This window comes from Ambystoma mexicanum, chromosome 13, assembly GCF_040938575.1.
Source record: "Ambystoma mexicanum isolate Mex_15411 chromosome 13, UKY_AmexF1_1, whole genome shotgun sequence".
Taxonomy (NCBI): Eukaryota; Metazoa; Chordata; class Amphibia; order Caudata; family Ambystomatidae; genus Ambystoma; species Ambystoma mexicanum.
The window spans coordinates 145,497,452-145,522,214 of NC_090938.1; the positions used below are offsets into that span (position 1 = coordinate 145,497,452).

At 48.3% G+C, this 24,763-nt stretch overlaps 1 protein-coding gene across 4 annotated transcripts in view; it reads right to left on the reverse strand.

Moving 5' to 3' along the window:
* Positions 1-24,763, reverse strand: part of PACSIN1 (protein kinase C and casein kinase substrate in neurons 1) — a 363,469-nt gene that overhangs the window by 269,207 nt on the left and 69,499 nt on the right. For 2 of the 4 annotated variants that reach the window (XM_069633504.1, XM_069633505.1), the window contains exon 1: positions 490-695. The exons of the other annotated variants lie outside the window; for them this stretch is intronic. The gene's annotated coding sequence lies outside the window, so the exon portion shown is untranslated. Of the gene's footprint in view, positions 1-489; positions 696-24,763 lie in introns of those variants that run through there. 4 annotated transcript variants of the gene reach the window in all.

Here is a 24,763-nt window from a genome sequence, read left to right on the forward strand (position 1 = left end):
GATCAGACTCCAGGAAACGAAATCTCTCCAAAGCAATGACTCTGAGACAGCCGGGTTGCACTCTTTGGCATCACCGAGAGACATGCCGGGTGAGGAACAGAAACACCCAAGAACCGCGTGTCTCAGGGGGAAATGGAGACAGCAGAGCCCGCTGCCTGGGAACTTCACCTCTCACCATAGACACGCTGATGCAGAAAGAGACATGTGGCAAGGACAGTTCACCCGAGACCAGCTGGAGTACACAGAGAAACACACACACCGTCGCCCCCGAGACAGGTGGCCCCGTAACAGAGCTGGGAACGCCCACTCATGCAGAAGAGACCCACGCTGTCATCTCAGAGACAGCTGCAAACAGCATGTCTCCAGGGAGGTTAACTGAGGCAGAGGAGGCGCGCACAGGCCACCCTGGAAGGCAGCCGGTACCCCACCATCCCGCATCCCTCCAGCCGATGAGGAAACCTTACCCCCCACCCACCCGTTCCCCCTTACCTATAGGTGCCCCTCAGGTGCCCTTGGCAGCCCAGCCTTGGGCACAACCCCCTCCTATTTGTGCTGGGCGGGGGGCTCGTATGGGTGCTCCCTGAAGCACAGACCCCCTCCTGTGTGCGTGCAGGGGGGTGTGCAGAAGCGGGGGCTCCCCACTGCCTCCGTGTCTGAGCTTCGGAATACAGCAACACCGCGAGGACTGCAGGCAAACACCCCCTCTCATCTGTCACCCCCCCCCCCCCACTCCCCTCCAGCCGCCCACCTCCTTCTGCTGGTCTCCATGACAACAAGGCAATACTCGGTGCACACAGCTTCATGCACCGTCCCCCCACGCCCCACCGAGCGCTCGGCATCACAAGCACATATGCAGAAATACACCCCCCCCCCCTGTGTAGTGCTGAAAATGGCATTACATTAAAAACATCTTCGGCGCGTGGTGCGTGTTTGTGTGCGGGGGAGAGGTTGGGGAAGGGGGGCTACCTCTCTTCTGTTCAGCGGACTCTCAACCCCATCGTCCTGCAAAGGACCAGGCCTAGGGGCATGGGGTGCAGTGCAGATGCTATGTACATGCGGCTCCGCCAATGCACCCCAATATTGAATCGCAGTACCCCGCATAGTCTCGTCCTGGGAAGCCGACAGAAGCCCCCAAAGCCCACCCCTCTCCTCTCACCCCGATTCCAGTACTGACCTGCACATAGCTGTCCAGACTGAATTCAGCACCCCCAATGATTCCTGAACGGGAACCCAGGCGGTGTTCAGCTAAGGCACCCCCACCCTGGCCGTTCCACAGCTGGTATTTTTAAAATGGATTCCCTGAATACGCCCCTGCCCCGGCACCCCTACCCAGCTCTGCAATGCACCCGCCCCGACCCCCGGCTGACCTTCACACCGACTTCTTCCAATGTACCTCCAACCTGACCTCTGCACTACTGCCATTTCAGAACGGACCCCCTAAACGCACCTGTGACATTGCACCCCAATCCTGACCTGGAGTAACCCTGCTATGCCAGTAACTGGACGCCTGCAGAACTCGTGTACCCCAGAGAGACCAGCCGCACCCCAGCTGTGTATCACTGTCCTGATACCCTGCACCCCAACCCCTTGCCTGAAGTAGCCCCATTCAGTCCAGTACTGAGAGGGCCACAAAGCAATGTAATGCACCCGCAGGCTGACCTGTAACTCCCCGGCTATTCCCGCAGAGGGACCCCCAAACCCGGCTCTTCCAGAGCACCTCAGTTCTGGCCTGCAGAGCTCTGCCACCCCAGTGCTGGGACCCCCACAGGGCTCTGCAAGGCACTGGAATATTGCCCTTCAATCGTCCCTGGTAGACGGGGCAGCGGAGACCCGCTTATGCCCCTCAATGCTGACCCCTGATATTCCTGTTGCAGTAGAGAGGGGTCCAACACAGCTCTGCCACTGGCCAGTAGTACCCCCCTAATATTCCATTACTGAGACCCCCAAACACATCTCTGCAATACTGGCCAGTAACACCCCCTGCTATTCCAGTACCGAGACCCCCAAACACAGCTCTGCCAGTGAACCTCACTCCTAACCAGCAGCACTTCTTGCTATTCCAGTATTGAGACCCCCAAACACAGCTCCGCAATACTGGCCAGCAGCGCCCCTAATATTCCTTTACTGAGACCCTCAAACACATCTCTGCAATACTAGGCAGTAGCACCCCCTAATATTCCTTTACTGAGACCCCCAAACATATCTCTGCAATACTGGCCAGTATCACCCCCTAATATTACTTTAATGAGACCCCCAAACATATCTCTGCAATACTAGGCAGTAGCTGTTAAGACGGATTTCTGAACTCTGTCCTGGTGGCGCAGAAGTTCAGAAGGCCAACCTAATTACTTGGAACAGGGTAACCTCTGGACAAGCCAGACCAATCAAGGTAGCGATCGCGGTGGTCAAGACTAGGTCTCAAGAGGGGTGAGGGTGACTGAAAGCCCGCAGTGAGCACACAAAGCAAGAGCGCTGACAAACTACTCCAAACAGTTGTTATATCAAAAATAGATACACATTTATTTTAAGGCCTTTAAAATAATGACCGTAGCGAGAAAATCACAATATCACAATATTAAACCAACACATACCATATCAACCCAATATATATACAAATACACAGTCGCAAGTGTTTAAAGCACGAAATATGTAGTCCACCTGCCAGGGAAGGAAAACAGGCAGTGCGATAATGCTTTAGACTCAGTTCGCCTTCAGAGGCACCTAACTAGATGGAAGTCCGAGCCCTGCGAAGAGTGGAGCCTTGTGCTCAAAGTACCTGCCACGCCGGTGCCAACGGGCAAAAGGGGAAGCTCTTCGGAGGAAGTCAGGCAGTTCGGGTTAGTGCACAGCAGAAGAAGAACAGGTTCCGCAACTCAAGCGCAGCCTCCACAGCGGGCAGAAGCAGAGCGCGAGCGCGGCAAAAGGGTGCTGTTTTTACACAGCAGGGAAAAGCAATGGGATACTGCAGGAGGGCGACCAGATCCTAGATATACTACTCACCGGTCCCCGAAGCAAGCAGACCCAGGCTTCTCCACGATAGTTTCAGCAGCTGGCAGGTTCAGAAGAGCAGGGAACGCTTTGTAGTCGTGTAGAGCAAAAAGACGTCCCAATCGACGAAACCGGCACAGTTTTGTTGCCGCACAGGACAACGGAGCGGCCGTGTGTATTCGAGCCAAATGTACACTCCTCCCTTCAGACCTGGGGACGCCAAGCGTACGAAGCGTGGGAGAGTGACAAGGACTCGCAATACAACACAACCTGGCGGCGGTTGCAGAGCCAAACTCCTTGGTAAGCTGGTCAGTCAACTGGATGGCCCAGAGACGCTTCCGAAGGCTTACTTGGCAGGAGATGGTTGAAGATGCCGGGAATAGCTGTTCCTGCTATTCCAAAGGTCGAAGCACCAGTACAGGCCTTCTGGTTCGATCAAAGGAGGACAGGGGCTCTCCGGACGACAGCAGTGCAAAGGAGGATTCCTTCAGCGAGTCACCAGCGATTCCTCGGTCCAGCCTCGTAGTTGCAGGATACTTGGCTCCTGTATTCCTTCGTTCGTGAGAACTCAGGAGATCGACATGGTAGTTGTGTTTCCAGCCCCCTCTTATCCACGGTTCCCTTCGCGCCAAAACGGAGGGGAGCCAATGGGAGATCCGCTCATCAAAACACATACCATACGTGGACCAATCACGGACCACGGTGGTCCCAGGCATTCACACCACCCTAGACTCTCTGGCACCCAGGATGTGTATTGGGACCAGACATCCCAGCCCACACCCTGGAGGCACCCAAACGACATGTAGAAGCCCGCGAAAGCAACCACGTTTCGCGGGAAAGTACATGCCCAAATAAGGAAGGCCCCGGGTCGCCGGACCTGGGGAAGGTGAAGGGAGCAAGACGGACAGTGGACAGGACAAAGGAGCCTCGCGGCCTGGCCATTTTGGGAGCCAGGCCACCATTTTGGGTTCAGTGCAAAAACGTGCTCAGAACGCCAAAAGGAGCTCAAAATAAACAAAACGATCGCTGCCACCATTCCAGTCCCTGAATGACTTGCACTGATCAAATACCATCCTAAAAGAGTATCTAGGGCCTGTAGAAGGCTAGAGACCCAAGAGAGCTGTAACTTAGCTTACAGTGCCCTCTTGTGTCATGTTGCACTAAAGCCGCAACACGATAAAAGAAACTACGGGAAACAGCGTTCCCCGGTACTGACTGTCTTAAGGGCATGTCAGTTTCCCCATAAGAAAAGAGCGAAAGCCCAGAGAAGTGCGGCAGAAGGCTGTACTTCTCTGGCAAAGTCAAGAACAAGGTTAAAAACAATAGCAAAAAGTTTAGGGGTTGCCACATGGAAGGAAAATTCCCTACAATTACGAAATCTTTCCTAACACTCGCCCCTCCCAGACTATGGACAGGGGGAACTAATCCACCCCTGGATGAGTTTCTTGTTCAGGTCGGTTAAACATTCTGGACAACCCATCAGCGTTGCTATGTTGGACACCTGGTCTATGCTCAATAGTGAAGTCGAAGCCTTGAAGACTTATGGACCACCTAAGCAACTTTGGATTCTCCCCCTTCATGTTCATTAGCCACTTTAACGGTTTATGGTCAGTCTGCAGAGTGAAGTGGGTCCCATAGAGGTAGGGCCTCAGCTTCCTTAGGGCCCACACAACAGAGAAACATTCTTTCTCTACCGTGGACCACCTGAGCTCTCTGTCCTTAAGCTGGCGACTAATAAAACCGATAGGGTGTTCCTTACCCTTCTCATCTACTTGTGATAGTACAGCTCCTATCCCAGTGTCAGAGGCATCCGTCTGCACGATAAAAGGTCTTTGATAATCAGGGGCCCTAAGCACAGGGGCCTGGCACAAGGAGTCTTTTAAGCCATTGAAGGCCTTCTCACACTCGTCGGTCCAAGTTACCTTCTTGGGTTTCTTCGGAGTTGTGAGGGCAGTCAGAGGAGCAGCTATGGTGCCATAGTCTGCCACAAAATTGCGGTAATACCCCGAGAGTCCTAAAAAGGCTCTCACTTGGGTTTGCGTAGTGGGGGTAGGCCAGTCTTGTACTGCTTGTACTTTACTGGGTAGAGGCTGTATACTCCCTCCACCTACTTCATGTCCAAGGTAAACCACTGAGCCTTGTCCAATCTGGCACTTACTAGCCTTTATGGTCAAGTGGGCTTTCTGAAGAGCCTGGAGCACAATCCCGAGGTGTTTCACATGGTCTTCCCAGGTGGCACTGAAAACTGCTATATCGTCCAGATATGCAAGACAGAATTCGTCCAACCCATTCAACACATGATTCACAAGCCTCTGGAAAGTGGCAGGTGCATTCTTCAACCCGAACGGCATTACCCGGAATTGGTAAAGGCCGTCTGGCGTCGAAAATGCTGTCTTCTCCCTTGCATGTTCTGCTAAAGCTATTTGCCAATAGCCAGCAGTGAGGTCAAACGTGCTGAGGTACTTGGAGGCACCCAAAGTATCCACCAGCTCATCTGTTCGAGGCAAGGGGTGTGCATCTGTCTTGGTGACAGCATTCAGAGCCCTGTAATCCACGCAGAACCTCAATTCAGAAGTGCCTGCCTTTGGAACCAGAACCACAGGACTGGACCAAGGACTACTAGAGGGTTCAATCACCCCAAGGTCTAACATTTTGTTGACCTCGGTCTTAATATAAGACCGTACTTTATCTGACATCCTGTATCCCCTACTTTTGGTAGGTACACTGTCTCCTGTGTCAATGTTATGTTTGCACCAAGGTGTCAAACCAGGGGACTGTGAAAACAGGGGGGAAAACTGCCTAAGCAAACTTTTCACCTCAGCCTGCTGATCAGAAGTCAGGTGAGGGGCCACTCGGACACCCTCAACGGAGCTATCTGAAGGACCGCTCTGGAACAGGTCGGGGAGAGGTTCAGACTCCTCTTCCTCAACGTCTGACGCCAGTAGCAGTGCTGCGATTTCGACTCTTGGGACGAAAGCCTTCAGCCTATTCACGTGAAACACTTTTGGAGCCTGTCCAGGCCTTCCAAGGTCCACTAAATAGTTCACCTCACCCAGGGGCTCCACCACTGTGTAAGGGCCTGACCATTTGTCCTGTAAAGCGCGAGGCCTTATTGGATTCATGATCCGGACTTGCTGACCGGGTGTAAAGTTGATGAGGGAAGCTTTCTGGTCGTACCAATGTTTCACCAGCGCTTGCCCTGCCTTCAATTTATCACTAGCCAAGCCCATCAGAAGTACCATCCGTTTTCTGAGCCCTAGCACATAGTCAACTACATTGGTAGTAACAGGGGGAGTGGGCATCTCCCATCCCTCCTTGACAATGGCTAAGGGTCCCCGTACGGGATGACCGAACAGAAGTTCGAAGGGGCTGAAGCCAACACCCTCCTGTGGTACCTCTCGGTAGGCAAACAGCAAGCATGGTAAAAGAAGATCCCATTTTCTTCTCTGGGGCTCCTCCAGAGCCCCAATCATGCTCTTTAACGTTCTGTTGAAACGTTCCACCAGACCATTGGTCTGGGGGTGGTATGCAGAAGAGAACTTGTAGGTGACCCCACATTCTTTCCACATAGCCTGCATATACTTCGACATAAAGTTGCTGCCACGATCTGACACAACTTCTTTAGGGAAGCCAGCCCTAGTAAATATGCCGAGTAAAGCTTTTGCAACTGACTTGGCAGTTACAGTTTTCAATGGGATGGCCTCAGGATACCTGGTTGCATGGTCGACCAGCACCAGGATAAACCTATTGCCCGAGGATGTTTGCGGGTCAAGGGGACCGACGATGTCGATCCCTACCCTTTCAAATGGTACCCCCACAACTGGGAGCGGTACCAACGGAGCTTGGATTGTCGCGCCAACCTTACCAGACAACTGGCAGGAGGCGCAACTCCTGCAGTGACTTTCTACTTGCACCCCCATCTTGGGCCAGTAGAAGTGCATGGATAACCTTTGCTTGGTCCTCTTCATATCAAGGTGACCAGCAAGGGGAACTTCATGCGCCAACTGCAGGAGGAAGGGTCTAACAGCAAGGGGAACCACCAACCTCCTATGGTCTCCTTCTGTAGACTCTGTGGGCTCACTATACAGGAGTCCACCTTCCCAATAAATCCTATGCTTCCCAGGAGGTTCACCCTCAAGCTGGGAGCAGGCCTGTCTCCTTAGGCCTTCCAGAGATGGGCACTCACGTTGGCCTTTACTGAATTCGTCCCTATCAGGACCTCCTTCAACTAACAAGTCTTTTAGTTCAGGATGATCGTTGGGGTCGAATACTTCAGGCATCGCCACCTCCTCGTCAGGCTCGGGCGATTGACCAACTTCCTCCACCGCAGTGGTAGGCGAGCTCGGGGGAATATTCTCTTTCCCCCGTCTTGACTTGTAGACTCCTTTCGCCTTGGGTTGCCCCTTCGGCTGGGGCGGCGTATTGGACTTGGCCAATGCTGCCCGTGCTTGAGACCGTGTGTAGGGTCGTTCGGCAGTGTCTCCTACGAGCCCTAAAGCTCTGAGATCATTACCTAATAAGACCTTTCCCGGGACGTTTCTCTGAATGCTCACTGGAATCCTGACTGCTGTACCATTTAAAGTTAGATAAACAGGGATCACGGGAAACATACGGAGGGGGCCGTCAGCCAACTTAGTGGGCATCAGAGTAGCTCTGGCAACTTCCTCTGAGTCTACCAAGGTAGAATCCACTACAGTTCGACTGCACCCACTATCCCTAAGAGCTGGAGTATCCACTCCATTGATCAGCACACTGTCTTTAAAGTAGTGCTTGGTATTATCCGGAATCCTACCATACGCCTCTGCGACTTTAGGCTCCCAGGAACCCAGGGACACTAAAACTACCTCGGCCTCTATTCCGCTGGGAAATGAGTCCGAGGAGAAGGATGCTCCTGTAATCTCTTCTTCCTCGTAGGAGGAGAAGGCCAGATTAGCGGAGTGGACCCCCAAAGGTCTAACCTTACAACGGGGATCCCCCTTCACATGGTCAGTTGCTCCACAAGAAAAACAAGCCCCAGTGGGTCTGTTTACGTAGGGAGGCTTATTGTAACCAGAGTTCTGTTTCGGAGGCGCACCTCCACTACCCTGTGAGTTCTCTTGTGTCTTACCCTTGTTTTTCTTTTTGTGGCCCTTTTGGGAAGAAGATTTAGCAGATTCCCCACCCTCCATATCTTTGGACTTTTTCCCCTCCTCCTGCTTACCAGGATGAGTCTTGTCCTTATGGGACACTCGATGTGACACCCATAAGTCTGCTGCAATGGCCAGCTTCTTAGGATCTATCTCCTTCGAATCGGCCAAATGCTGCTTAAGCTCCGGGGAAGAAGAAGCAAAAATGTGTTCCAGCATGACAAGATTTCATGCCGTCGAAGGTAGAAACCTTATAGCCTTCGACCCAGCCAGTTAAGTTTTTCAAGGATTCAGCGACATAAGATACCCAAGTACCACCTTCCTTTTTCTTATACTCTCGAAAACGCTTTAAATATTGGGCCGGAGTCTTCCCAAACTTTAAAATGAGAGTCTGCTTTAACATTGCGAAATCAGCCCGCTCAGCCTTCGACATTTCCATAATGGCACTAAAGCCAGAATGGGGCAGTCTACTGAGCAACCACGCAATCTTATCAGCATTGTCAACTTCCTGGACCTCGCATGCATACTCAAACGCATTCAGCCAGTCCATAATGTCATTCCTCTCTTCATACACACTGAGCAGATCTTTTGGAAACCGTGGATGAGAGGAGGCCCCAGACCCATGTCCAGGACCCTTGGATCCATTTGCAACCTGAAGCTTGGCCAGTTCCAACTGGTGATCCCTGTCTTTTTGTTTTTCTGCCTGTTCGATTTTTAGTTTGGCTATGCTGAATTCAAGCTCCTGCTGCCTAAACCGCAGCTCTTGCTTCTTGAATTCAAGCATAGCCTCCCCATCAGCATTGGCAGAGGAAACATTAGACAGCTCGTCCTCCCTGTTCTCGTGGTCGCGGTGGAACAGTGCGGCGGCAGAACCGTCGGTTCTACCAGTGAGAGCAGCCCCACCACCTTCCGCACTGTCCTCAGAAGTAATAGCGTCACGCTGCGCTTCTTGCCACGCCACGATTCTTTGGATCATTTCCAATTTCGTGCCTTGAGAGGAAACACCTCTCTCCGCACACATCTTTTTCAGCGTTTCTGATTTGGAAGCATTTAAAGTTAACAACGTACTTGTTTCCATACTGTTTGATAGGACTATGGCCTTTTTAAAGTTATACTATAACAATTCACTACGTGTACTGTTTGGAATAACCTGAAATGCCTTAGTTCGAGCGCAACACTGGATACCTTCAGTCGTATCCCACCGCTGTACACCAATTTGTTAAGACGGATTTCTGAACTCTGTCCTGGTGGCGCAGAAGTTCAGAAGGCCAACCTAATTACTTGGAACAGGGTAACCTCTGGACAAGCCAGACCAATCAAGGTAGCGATCGCGGCGGTCAAGACTAGGTCTCAAGAGGGGTGAGGGTGACTGAAAGCCCGCAGTGAGCACACAAAGCAAGAGCGCTGACAAACTACTCCAAACAGTTGTTATATCAAAAATAGATACACATTTATTTTAAGGCCTTTAAAATAATGACCGTAGCGAGAAAATCACAATATCACAATATTAAACCAACACATACCATATCAACCCAATATATATACAAATACACAGTCGCAAGCGTTTAAAGCACGAAATATGTAGTCCACCTGCCAGGGAAGGAAAACAGGCAGTGCGATAATGCTTTAGACTCAGTTCGCCTTCAGAGGCACCTAACTAGATGGAAGTCCGAGCCCTGCGAAGAGTGGAGCCTTGAGCTCAAAGTACCGGCCACGCCGGTGCCAACGGGCAAAAGGGGAAGCTCTTCGGAGGAAGTCAGGCAGTTCGGGTTAGTGCACAGCAGAAGAAGAACAGGTTCCGCAACTCAAGCGCAGCCTCCACAGCGGGCAGAAGCAGAGCGCGAGCGCGGCAAAAGGGTGCTGTTTTTACACAGCAGGGAAAAGCAATGGGATACTGCACGAGGGCGACCAGATCCTAGATATACTACTCACCGGTCCCCGAAGCAAGCAGACCCAGGCTTCTCCACGATAGTTTCAGCAGCTGGCAGGTTCAGAAGAGCAGGGAACGCTTTGTAGTCATGTAGAGCAAAAAGACGTCCCAATCGACGAAACCGGCACAGTTTTGTTGCCGCACAGGACAACGGAGCGGCCGTATGTATTCGAGCCAAATGTACACTCCTCCCTTCAGACCTGGGGACGCCAAGCGTACGAAGCGTGGGAGAGTGACAAGGACTCGCAATACAACACAACCTGGCGGCGGTTGCAGAGCCAAACTCCTTGGTAAGCTGGTCAGTCAACTGGATGGCCCAGAGATGCTTCCGAAGGCTTACTTGGCAGGAGATGGTTGAAGATGCCGGGAATAGCTGTTCCTGCTATTCCAAAGGTCGAAGCACCAGTACAGGCCTTCTGGTTCGATCAAAGGAGGACAGGGGCTCTCCGGACGACAGCAGTGCAAAGGAGGATTCCTTCAGCGGGTCACCAGCGATTCCTCGGTCCAGCCTCGTAGTTGCAGGATACTTGGCTCCTGTATTCCTTCGTTCGTGAGAACTCAGGAGATCGACATGGTAGTGGTGTTTCCAGCCCCCTCTTATCCACGGTTCCCTTCGCGCCAAAACGGAGGGGAGCCAATGGGAGATCCGCTCATCAAAACACATACCATACGTGGACCAATCACGGACCACGGTGGTCCCAGGCATTCACACCACCCTAGACTCTCTGGCACCCAGGATGTGTATTGGGACCAGACATCCCAGCCCACACCCTGGAGGCACCCAAACGACATGTAGAAGCCCGCGAAAGCAACCACGTTTCGCGGGAAAGTACATGCCCAAATAAGGAAGGCCCCGGGTCGCCGGACCTGGGGAAGGTGAAGGGAGCAAGACGGACAGTGGACAGGACAAAGGAGCCTCGCGGCCTGGCCATTTTGGGAGCCAGGCCACCATTTTGGGTTCAGTGCAAAAACGTGCTCAGAACGCCAAAAGGAGCTCAAAATAAACAAAACGATCGCTGCCACCATTCCAGTCCCTGAATGACTTGCACCGATCAAATACCATCCTAAAAGAGTATCTAGGGCCTGTAGAAGGCTAGAGACCCAAGAGAGCTGTAACTTAGCTTACAGTGCCCTCTTGTGTCATGTTGCACTAAAGCCGCAACACGATAAAAGAAACTACGGGAAACAGCGTTCCCCGGTACTGACTGTCTTAAGGGCATGTCAGTTTCCCCATTAGAAAAGAGCGAAAGCCCAGAGAAGTGCGGCAGAAGGCTGTACTTCTCTGGCAAAGTCAAGAACAAGGTTAAAAACAATAGCAAAAAGTTTAGGGGTTGCCACATGGAAGGAAAATTCCCTACAATTACGAAATCTTTCCTAACAGTAGCACCCCCTAATATTCCTTTACTGAGACCCCCAAACATATCTCTGCAATACTGGCCAGTATCACCCCCTAATATTACTTTACTGAGACCCCCAAACACATCTCTGCAATACTGGCCAGTAGCACCCCCTAATATTCATTTACTGAGACCCCCAAACACAGCTCCGCAATACTGGCCAGCAGCGCCCCCTGCTATTCCACTACTGAAACCCCAAACGCAGCTCCACAATACTGGCCAGTAGTACCCCCCTAATATTCCATTACTGAGACCCCCAAACACATCTCTGCAATACTGGCCAGTACCACCCCTTAATATTCCATTACTGAGACCCCCAAACACAGCTCCGCAATACTGGCCAGTAGTACCCCCCTAATATTCCATTACTGAGACCCCCAAACACAGCTCCGCAATTCTGACCAGCAGCACCCCTAATATTCCATTACTGAGACCCCCAAACACATCTCTGCAATACTGGCCAGTACCACCCCTTAATATTCCATTACTGAGACCCCCAAACACAGCTCCGCAATACTGGCCAGTAGTACCCCCCTAATATTCCAATACCGAGACCCCAAACACAGCTCTACCACTGAACCTCATTCCGGACCAGCAGCACCCCCCACACCCTCCGATATTGCAGTACAGAGACTATCCAAAACGGCTCAACCATTGAACCGCAATACTGACCTCCAGCACCCCCTAATATTCTAGTACCGAGTCCCCAAACACAGCTCCACCACTGAACCTCAACCCTAACCAGCAGCACACTCTGCTATTACAGTACTAAGCCCTCCGAACACATTTCGACCATTTTACCCCAGTTCTGACCTCCAGCACACCCTGCTGGGCCAGTGCTAGGACCTCAAAAATGGCTCTTCCACTGGACCTCAATTTCGGCTAGCAGCACCCTCTACTATTCCAGTACCGAGCGCCGAAAAACAGCTCTGATACTGATTTGCAGTGCTGACCAGTAGCACCCCCTGCTATTCCAGTACTGAGACCCGAAACACAGCTATGCTACTGAATCTCAATCTGGACCAGTAGCACCCCCTGCTATTCCAGTACTGAGACCCGAAACACAGCTATGCTACTGAACCTCAATCTGGACCAGTTGCACCCCCTACTATTCCAGCACTGAGCCTCCAAACATGGCTCCAACACAACCTCAAAACGAGCTTGCTGCCCCCCCTAATATTCATGTACAGAAACCCGAAACACAGCTCCACCACTGAACCTCAATATTGGCCAGCACCCCTCCAGCTATTCCAGTAGTGATACCCCCAAACCACAGCTCCACCGCTGAACCTCAATACTGGCCAGCACCCCCTCCAGCTATTCCAGTAGTGATACCCCCAAACCACAGCTCCACCGCTGAACCTCAATACTGGCCAGCACCCCCTCCAGCTATTCCAGTAGTGATACCCCCAAACCACAGCTCCACCGCTGAACCTCAATACTGGCCAGCACCCCCTCCAGCTATTCCAGTAGTGATACCCCCAAACCACAGCTCCACCACTGAACCTCAATACTTGCCAGCACCCCCTCCAGCTATTCCAGTAGTGATACCCCCAAACCACAGCTCCACCACTGAACCTCAATACTGGCCAGCACCCCCTCCAGCTATTCCACTACTGAGATCATTCTAATCCCTATGGCCATTCCCACCTCCTTCCTGCCCCTCCTCGCCCAAGACACATCCTCCTGGATCTCTTTGAAATAACTTTATCAAGCAGTGACAGCAAACTGTAGGCTGCTAGCGTGTGTCAGTGTTATTTCAAAGCAGGCTTCTGAGAGTGAATGGCTTAATTGCAGCGTTAAATGCACTCCTGGTGTAATACAAATGTCGTAACGAAGTTTGCCTTCAGCCAATTGATTCAAAAGCACTATGCATGTCCTTGCAATGACATTCTGTTCAAAACAGGCACTGGTGATGGCAACAGTTTCAGCTTGTGGATATGTATTAGATAGACATTTGCTAGGCTCTGATGTCATATGCCCAGGTACTCAAATCATTTTGCAGTGGTTGCCATCTTATGGCCGGACAGAAACATTATGGCATCACCAGGCAAATGGCTATCTCATGCCTACCCGAGAGCCAAACTTGTGGGCTTTGGCACTGCTTGTTTATGGGTGGAGGGCAGGTAATACTGGTTGATCACACTGAACATTTCTGCAAGTGGAGAGTTAAGTCAGCCATGGTCAGCCATCAGCCTTCAGCTCCTGCAAGGCGTGAGGGATTTGCATCACAAGATTAAGTCTGGCCTTACATGTATATATATCTGACAGTTACATGACCTCTGTGTTTAGACGGAAGAACCCCATAAAATACACACAATGTGGCCGCTCCCGAAAATGTATACAATAGCCCAGGGGTCTGCAACATCTGGCTCTTCAGGTGTTTTTGTTTTTGACTACAACTCCCTCCAGCTCTAGAAAGCACAGTCCATGGTATTGTTTCATGGGAATTTTAGTCCAAAACATCTGCAAAGCAGTAGGATGCAGATCCTTGCAATAGTCAGACATCTCCCTGACATTCATGTGAATGGTGACTCCACATCTACCCACAAATACGCACAATAACCTCGCAACCCTCTGAAATGGGCACTACAACCTCCAGAAGGGAACCACCAACCTCACATCCCTCATTTATTCAGTAACCTCACTGCCAAATGACATGCATGCCATCACCTCACAGTTCCCTGAAGTTGACACCGTTACCCCACAACTCACAGAATGGACACACAAACCTGACATCTCCCCAAGAAAGAAACAAGCTAACATCTGCTCGAAAAGGATACATTTCCTGTAGCCAAAAACTTCACATCTGCCTTCAGTAGACAAAGGGTCTGCAGCCTGTGGCCCCCTACATGCTTTGGACTACGACTACCATGATCGCTCACCATTGACCTTCCTATATTGCTAGAGGAATCCCAGGTCTGAGAATGAATAAAAATGCACCCTATAGACAGCCGACATCGTCATACTGGCACCCACCAAGGAAGACCACTGCAAGCCCTGGACCCGGGAGGAGAACTTAAAAGACAGCAAAGAACAACCACAATACATTCAAACTATCATCCACAGAGGAGAATGTAACAGAATCGGTAACCTAGGTCTTAGAATTAGTGCACCTAGAAGTATTACACTGGCAATAAAAGCGCTGCAATAAAAAGCCCCCTGTGCATTCAATGCCGGAAAGTTGCAAATGTATTTCAATCCAGCTGCAAAATTAATGCTGACGTTTTTTGCCAGCACTGTTAACCAAATCCTACGTCATGGCTGTGAGGTGTGGGTTTCCAAAAAAAAAAAAAAACAACTAAAAAAGTACACAGAATGGGACACATCTCCCACGTGAAATCTGAGCCCCCCGCTCTGCAGACGGGTGAGTTGTACACATAGAACCTCTCTGCACCAGAGGTGTAAAAGCAGAGCTAGGGAGATCCCACCTGCTGCTCAACACCCAAAAGTGCATTGAGAAATTCTGGGTCTATATCAAGCCCAGCAACACAAAGACCCACGACTACTAGGCACTGCAAGACGGGACAATAAAGCCCTTGAAATAACCCATTTAACAATATTGTATCGACCCGTGTCTGTTTGTCAGCATTGTCCACAGTTTGCAAGCACATTAGCAAAGGCAGGAGGAGAAATTTACTAGGGATTTAGAACAAGGGCAAAATAGCATTGTCCACAGTTTGCAAGCACATTAACAAAGGCAGGAGGAGAAATTTACTAGGGATTTAGAACAAGGGCAACATAGCATTGTCCTCAGTTTGCAAGCACATTAGCAAAGGCAGGAGGAGAAATTGACTAGGGACTTAGAACAAGGGCAAAATAGCATTGTCCACAGTTTGCAAGCACATTAACAAAGACAGGAGGTCCACAGTTTGCAAGCACATTAACAAAGACAGGAGGAGAAATTGACTAGGGATTTAGAACAAGGGCAACATAGCATTGTCTACAGTTTGCAAGCACATTAACAAAGACAGGAGGAGAAATTGACTAGGGACTTAGAACAAGGGCAAAATAGGCAACATAGAAGGTACTGCATACCTAGGATGGCACTGCAGGCTAGAATGCTTCGGATCTTTAGAGCGCAACTTCAAACTTGCATATTACCCAGTTTTGACAAAAAAGAAACCTACATTTTCAGGAAACACTCACCAAGAACAGACTGAATGGCCACAATCTGGAAAAGGAGATGGACCGACGCAACTCACACACAAAGCTCAGGGAGGAAAGAACTTGCCAACAATTTAACTCAGGAGAAGTAAACCACGAGAGACCCTTCCTCCTGCACTGTCCTGCATGAGAAGACATTCATCTGATAAATGGTCTGGCTAGAAACCCTAACAGCAGACTTAGGACCGCAACTAACTAAAATAGAAGGACAATTCTAGCACCCCTGTTTAGGGGTTCCCAAAAATATCCCCATTACTAGAAGAAGATGTGAATTTAGTTTATTGTCTTTAGAAACAGTACTTAAAATTAGAAAGGCCATATGTTATCTGAAAATTGAGATATTTATTTGTTTCAATTTATTTTAGTGTGTCATAGCTTCAAATTCAAACCTTTCACCATATTTGCGGCTAAAAAACAATAAAAACGAATACACAATGCACAAAAATCCCAAATAAGAGCAAATAGGAAAAGATCCATATAACATCATGACAGTGCATCAAATTAAGTGATTGATAATCTTCCTATTAAGTTCTATCAAACAACAAATGTATTCAGAAATAGAAAACATTTGGTAAAAAGAAGAGTGAAACTGATTAGCCAGAGCATTATATCTCAGTAGTAAAAATAGTAAAAGTGAGAATTAGGAAAAATGCAAGATAGCAAAACTGCATCTCATGCACAAGAGTTAATTTCCACAAGAGAAAAGCTTTTACTGATCAGTTTAAGGCATCAGAGGGAAATAGTCAAATTAAAATGTAACCAATTCAAGTGTCCATGATGCTGGCGTTCCCCCTAACAGTCTGTGCCAAAATTCTATTGCTATGTTATGTTATGTTATGTTATGTTAATTGCACTTATAACGCGCCAAAGCCCGCAGGCATCCATATTGGGGTAATAACTCTTTTTTCTTCCAGAAACGTATCCAAATAAAACGTCTGGGGGGGTGCAAGGCCTCAACACTGGACTAATAGATGTTCCCTTGCTTCAACTTGGGAAGAAACCTTACAAAATCTGCATGATCTGCTCTACCATTCCTACTTGGGAGGAATTCCCAAAACTTCATTTGTAGGAAGAAGATTAAACCGAGTGCTAAGAAATTGGTGCCTCCAATAAGAGTATGGCAGTTTTTTCAGGTATTCTGGTATGGTATACTATCATTGATCGTTTTATCCAGTCTGCTGCTGTAGGTTGACTTTTAGTGCAGACAGAGCGAATGGTAATATAGCAAGGGGAGCATCTCCAGAATTCAGGATGGAATGGCAGGCATTATTCCAAGTATTCAGAATTGGGGTTTTTCTGTTTTCATGCAGTATTGTTAACGGATCAAACAGGAAGCCACCATTTGCCAGTATCATTTTCATTAATATAGATTATCTTCCACTCCACCAGGGCCTGGTGGGAAGAACGTCCTAATTCATATCAATAATTGGAGTAGGCACTCGTACAGGTAGATAAAGAAGCCTTTTCCAAAAAAGACCCTCTGTACAGGGCCGAGGAGTTGCAGTATCGGATAACAATATATCTGATCCATAGGTTAAAATGGGACCACTTTTAAATTATAAAATTTGATTAATCGTAAAAAAGGAAAATCGCCCATATTTAGAGTTAATTCTGGTGGCTTCAGAAACCAACGTCACCACTTTATGTTTCAGGATGGTAAATAAAGTACACTCATTATCGCCACCTGACATTCGGAACACTAGGTAGACAAATGTCCACACAACCTCCAGTTCAGAACAATTTTGTTTCCACTTAAAATGTATCTTATTTCTTTTTTTATAGGATCGCATGTCCAACACATTGGCTTTCTTAGTAATAAATGATAGGCCATTTTCTCTTATGTATGTCACCAGAGCACGGAGTTGCCTCTGGAGTCCAACAGGCGTCGGCTCTATGAACACAAGAACAACCACGTAGGCTAGCCAATTCACATTGAACACTCCAAATTTAGGGGTTGAAAGATCCGGTCTCTCGTAGAGCTTCCCCAATATCAGCTAAAAATAAATGTAAAAGAATGGGAGCCAACATGCAGCCTGTTTCAGACCATCCGCATTAGTTAGATAAAGAAGTTAGGAAGATAAAAGGCCCTAGCCATTTTTATCTGACCTGGATGGGTGTATCGGCATGTAGAGCTCTTAAAATGGCCGCAAGGCAAGGGAGGGATAACCATTTTAGCAATTTAATCCAAAGAAGGCTGCGATTTACATAGTCGAACGCCACCGCAAAATCACCAAAAGCTACTTAAATTGTCCTGCCATTTAAGATGGAGCTGTCTTTCAAAAAGTATAACATAAAAATAAACATTCACTGAGGTCCCTATGCCCTTTATAAAATCAGACCGATCGGAATCAAATATCCCCTTTTTCCTCCGCCCATTTTGAGAGCTGTCTTAACACTAAGGGGGTAAAGATTTTACTAAAGACATTGAGAAGAGCGATAAGTCTATAATTCAAAGGATTCAACCTGCCGCCCTTTTTATAAACGGGGACCAGAAAAGAGGTTTTTCATGATGTGGGTAGTAAACGGGTCGTCAATATATGTTTATATACTGCAGACAATATGAGAGCCCATAAACAAGGGTGGCCCTTCAAAGAAACATTCGGGAGGCCATGCGGTCCAGGGCATTGGAGGGCTTGCTCTTTATAAGGATGTCCTCAGCATAAGTAACCACTGTGGTAAAAATCACTTCAAGGCACTTAGCATTTTCCATTGAATAGACACCCTGAAAATTGCTGATCCAGACCTCTTCAGAAATACTTTTGATTTGTCAGGTGACTTGAAGATTTAAATTGAATCAAGAAGTTTCCATAAGTCAGACAAGTTCCAGGGGTTTAAGGCCATCAACATGCTTTCGGGAATCCCTTTGTACAAGTAGACTTGTATGGCTTCATGACCAGTTCTTATTACGAAGATTTTGTTAAAAAAAAAAAATCAATATTGTTCTGCGAAAGACAACCAAGACCCAAAGCTCGCAAGTGAGAGCCCAAAGTTCTCTTTTTCCTCTGGATGTCTTTATCAAAAATATGTTTTCATTTATAATTGTTACTGGTGAAGACCTGGGTCGCCTTATATAGTTGGACCAATACTCCAGTGCAATTATAAAGGGAGAAAAAACGATCCAGGTGCACGCCAGTGAAAACATCCTCCAGGCGGGAGCTGAATGGCACAGTGTTTCTAACATTCCATTTAAGCATGTTAAGACCAGAGTTTATTTCCAGGACACGAACGCAGAATCTTATAATAAGGTCCTGACCTGGAATTATCCATTCCATATATTGAGGCAAGTGATCACTTAAGGTGGTATCACCAATTTGGAACACAGCGCATGCCTCAAAAAAGTCCTCCGACACAAAGATGAAATCCAATATACCCTATGACTCCACATGACTATGTATGGTATGTTGGAATATCGCCACCGATATTACTGTTGAGCTACCGTAAATCCCAGGTTTGCATCAGGGCCATCCACAGGTTACCCCAGGTGAGAGCCCCAGTCCTACCCTTTGACTGTAATGCTACAATATAATTTTGATAAAAACAAGTACAGTTAAGATCATGGCAGATCACTACACTGTTAGAATTACGTGTTGACGTATCGAGGATGTCTTTGATGGTGTCAAAAAAGATTTCTTGAGATATACCCCTCGGGTTCCAATATGCATTAATCAATAGAGAAAAGCTTAAGCCTGGGTCGGGACTCTTACTTTAGACAATTTCCATCGCTTGGACAACGGGATTTGAATTGGAGCAACTCGAGGCAGTAAACCCACCTGTTATGAATACCCACCAAGAGGCCCCCCGAAGGACGACGAATGGGGCCTTTCGTTGCTTGGTTTACAAAAAGGGTAAAGCCATCGAGGAGAGGTTTCTCTAGGAGTCAGACTTCTTGTAACAAAATGATATCATAGTGATTTAGGTTACAATGACCAGATTGAAAAGGGTGCGAAAAAACACTTGTGTTCCATGAAACAATTAGAACATACGTAGTACTAAAGGTGAGGTCTATTGGCAACTATCTTGGAGCACTTTGGTTGAAGTCCCCCCCACCAACCACGACCAATTTTCTATATAACCAGATGTCTTTGGGCCCTTGTCGGGATGCGCATTGCCCCCCGCAGGGGGTGATGGGCGCACCTGGGTCTGGGGGCACCAAGAGCCGAGGCAGCGGACCGACCGCTCCTCTCGCGGCGGTCGCCTGCGCCGGCAGCGGGGAAGCCCGAGCCGATGCTCGGCGACGCGGCGTGTCACCGTTGCACTTACCTGCCGGAGGGCGGGCCGTTGCTCGGGGACGCGGCGCGTCGCTGCCGCATTCGCCCGTGGGAGATCCCAGGCCTAGGGACGGGAGGGGAACGGAGACCCTCCCTGACAAGGAAGGGGGGCGATCAGCCCTTCAGCGAGCCGCGGACCGCGGCTGGAAGACGCCTGGAGCCAGGGCCCACCCATACCCAACGCGACCATATTTTGGGTCACGTAATTGCCTCAACAGTTCCCAGCGGATTGGATGGAATCATGCAGGCACGGCAGCCTTTATGGGAGGCGGGTCAATCCGGCAGCAGCCAATAGGATGCCGGCTGGTCAGGGCTGATGGCGATTGGTGGGGGCTTGATGCTAAGGTAGCCCATAAAAGCCCGCCAAAAGAAACTGACGAGGTTCTCTCATTTTACAGGGAAGGAACGAAGAGGAGGAACGAAGGCCAGAGTGGTGGGCCTATCCAGACACCACGATATAGAATAATCTTGAGGACTGCCTCACCATATTCTGAAGGGATCAAACCCTGGTGAAGTGAACCAGAGGACATTATGTTTTGATTTATTAAGGACCCTTTATCCAGTTGGAATAAATATAATTCTCAGCACCTGCCGGTCTCCTGAAGGTTATTTCCCACAGCCCTGTATACAATCAAACAAGACTGTTCATTGTTTAAACCAATCCTTAGAACAAATAATCTGGAGTGTGGATTTCTTTGGGGTTGATTAAAATGACCATTCCAAGGCATGCTGGTTTCAGACATACATCTGGAAGTTAAAATATGAGTCTTTCCTCTTAAATCATAACCTAAGGGCAATACTACAGATTGAGATATTAAAGAAGGTAATTTGCCAATGGAATAAACCAGAGATTAATCGATTCGTAGAGTTTAATTAACTTTTTTTAATGGCATTGAAATACATCGTAATAAAAGTTTTTCAACTCAGGGTTACAACTAATGAACTTAAACAAAGGGCACAAGAATATCTAACTTGCTTGCCAAAGCAAGCAAAGGATAGCACAGGGGCAACGTGCACCAGGCAGAAAAACAGAGTTTTGAATCCTGGATCCGGTCTTAGAAACCGAACTCAGGTACAGTATTGGGCACGTTATTAAAAAAAAACAAAAAAAAAAGATATATACAAATGTACAATCATATATTTTGTATTTCCCATATTTGTGCATCATACATCTTTTTAATTAAATTTAGATTACATTTTCTGGAAACCTTGGAAGTCCTATGCATCAGATTAAAAAAGGCGTTGAAACCTTAAAACGTCTGGTCGCACATTACATGGCATCATGGTATATGACAATACAATTTTTTAGGAAATTCATTCATTGCCAACAAATTCTTAATACTGAGACTTTTTGGGCTCGATGGCTCGATTGTATTAATGGCTGGCAAATTAGTCTGATTATCGCCTTAAGTCAATACTGAGTGCAGATAACAAAAATAGACTCGGCAACTCCACATATCCCAGACAACAACCCCTTGCCTCATAATTAATTAATCTTTTATAATGCGCTTAATTCCCGGAGACCAGCCTCTAAGCACGGGACTGGGATTCAAACCTGTGCTGTTCTGCATTGCCTTGCTACAAACGCATTGCCCCCGAGCTATCCTCCCAGCATCATAGAAATGGAAACAAACCTACATCTTTCCGAAACAAATACATTAACCTGAAATGGACACCCTTAATCAGATATCTCTGAAACAGATGCATGAGATTGCATCACTGGGGAATGGATATAGCCAATGTCCCACCCCGCTGAATGGAAACGATAAGTATGAGGTGGACAGCCAGCCCCCACAAAGCAGAGCTGGAGCTTGAACAAGGCTTAGCAAGAACCTGCAGTCAGTGCCAAGAATAGGGAATGATACGGTAGTAGAAATCAATAGAAGACAAGAAATGCAGTCAGTTCATGAACAGGGGTGGAGCCTACACTCTGTCCCATGGAAAGACACTGTCTGCATTCAGTTACATTCGGCCACAAGAATTGTGTTTGCAGTCATCACTAGGGACAGGGGTTGTGTCTACATTCAGTGACATGGTCAGGGATTGTGTCTAAATTCAGTCACATGACATGGAGTGTGTTTTCAGTCCGTGCAACGGACAGGGATTGTGCCTGCATTCAGTCACATGGACAGGGATTGTGTCTACAGTCACATGGACAGGGATTGTGCCTGCATTCAGTCGCATGGACAGGGATTGTGTCTGCATTCAGTCACATGGACAGGGATTGTGCCTGCATTCAGTCACATGGACAGGGATTGTGCCTGCATTCAGTCATATGGACAGGGATTGTGCCTGCATTCAGTCACATGGACAGGGATTGTGCCTGCATTCAGTCACATGGACAAGGATTGTGACTTCATACAGTCACATGGATAGGGATTGTGCCTGAATTCAGTCACATGAACAGGGATTGTGTCTACATTCAGTCACATGGACGGGGATTGAGCCTGCATTCAGTCACATGGACAGGGATTGTGCCTACATTCAGTCACATGGACATGGATTGCGACTTCATACAATCACATGGATAGGGATTGTGCCTGCATTCATTCACACGGACAGGGATTGTGTCTACATTCAGTCACATGGACATGGATTGTGACTTCATACAGTCACATGGAGGGGGATTGTGCCTGCATTCATTCACACGGACATGGACTGTGTCTACATTCAGTCACATGGGCATGGATTGTGACTTCATACAGTCACATGGATATGGATTGTACCTACATTCGGTCACATGGACAGGGATTGTGCCTGTATTCAGTCACATGGTCAGGGATTGTGCCTGCATTCAGTCACATGGTCAGGGATTGTGCCTGCATTCAGTCACATGGTCAGGGATTGTGCCTGCATTCGGTCATATGGACAGGGATTGTGCCTGCATTCAGTCACATGGAAAGGTATTGTGCCTGCATGTAGTCACAGGGACAGGGAATGTGTCTGCACAGGGGCGGAGTCTACACTCTGTCCCATGGAAAGAGACTGTCTGCATTTAGTTGCATTCAGCCACAAGAACTGTGTTTGCAGTCAGTACTAGGGACAGGGATTGTGTCTACATTCAGTCACATGACATGGAGTGTGTTTTCAGTCAGTGCAACGGACAGGGATTGTGCCTGCATTCAGTCACATGGACAGGGATTGGGTCTACATTCAGTCACATGGACAGGGATTGGGTCTACATTCAGTCACATGGACAGGGATTGTGTCTAAATTCAGTCACATGGACAGGGATTTTGTCTACATTCAGTCACATGGTCAGGGATTGTGTCTGCATTCAGTCACATGGACAGGGATTGCTCCTGCATTCCTCAGTCACATGGTCAGGGATTGTGTCTACATTCAGTCACATGGACAGGGATTGTGCTTGCATTCAGTCACATGGGCAGGGATTGTGTCTACATTCAGTCACATGGACAGGGATTGTGCCTGTATTCAGTCACATGGACAGTGATTATGTCTGCATTCAGTCTTATGGACAGGGATTGTGCCTACATCCAGTCACATGGACAGGGATTGTGCCTGCATCCAGTCACATGGACAGGGATTGTGTCTGCATTCAGGCACATGGACAGGGATTGTGTCTGCATTCAGGCACATGGACAGGGATTGTGTCTACATTCAGGCACATGGACAGGGATTGTGTCTACATTCAGGCACATGGACAGGGATTATGTCTACATTCAGGCACATGGACGGGGATTGTGCCTGCATTCAGTCACATGGACGGGGATTGTGTGTACATTCAGTCACATGGTCAGGGATTGTGTCTACATTCAGTCATATGGTCAGGGATTGTGTCTACATTCAGTCACATGGTCAGGGATTGTGTCCACATTCAGTCACATGGACAAAGATTGTGTCCACATTCAGTCACATGGTCAGGGATTGTGCCTGCATTCATTCACATGGACAGGGATTGTGTCTGCATTCAGTCACATGGTCAGGTTTTATGTCTACATTCAGTCACATGGTCAGGGATTGTGTCCACCTTCAGTCACATGGTCAGTGATTGTGCCTGCATTCAGTCACATGGACAGGGATTGTGTCTACATTCAGTCACATGGTCAGGGATTGTGTCTACATTCAGTCACATGGTCAGGGATTGTGTCTACATTCAGTCACATGGTCAGGGATTGTGTCCACATTCAGTCACATGGTCAGGGATTGTGTCCACATTCAGTCACATGGTCAGGGATTGTGTCCACATTCAGTCACATGGACAAGGATTGTGTCCACATTCAGTCACATGGTCAGGGATTTTGCCTGCATTCATTCACATGGACAGGGATTGTGTCTACATTCAGTCACATGGTCAGGGATTGTGTCCACATTCAGTCACATGGACAAGGATTGTGTCTACCTTCAGTCACATGGTCAGGGATTGTGTCTACATTCAGTCACATGGTCAGGGATTGTGTCCACATTCAGTCACATGGTCAGGGATTGTGTCCACATTCAGTCACATGGACAAGGATTGTGTCTGTATTCAGTCACATGGACAGTGATTATGTCTGCATTCAGTCTTATGGACAGGGATTGTGCCTACATCCAGTCACATGGACAGGGATTGTGCCTGCATCCAGTCACATGGACAGGGATTGTGTCTGCATTCAGGCACATGGACAGGGATTGTGTCTACATTCAGGCACATGGACAGGGATTGTGTCTACATTCAGGCACATGGACAGGGATTATGTCTACATTCAGGCACATGGACGGGGATTGTGCCTGCATTCAGTCACATGGACGGGGATTGTGTGTACATTCAGTCACATGGTCAGGGATTGTGTCTACATTCAGTCACATGGTCAGGGATTGTGTCTACATTCAGTCACATGGTCAGGGATTGTGTCCACATTCAGTCACATGGACAAAGATTGTGTC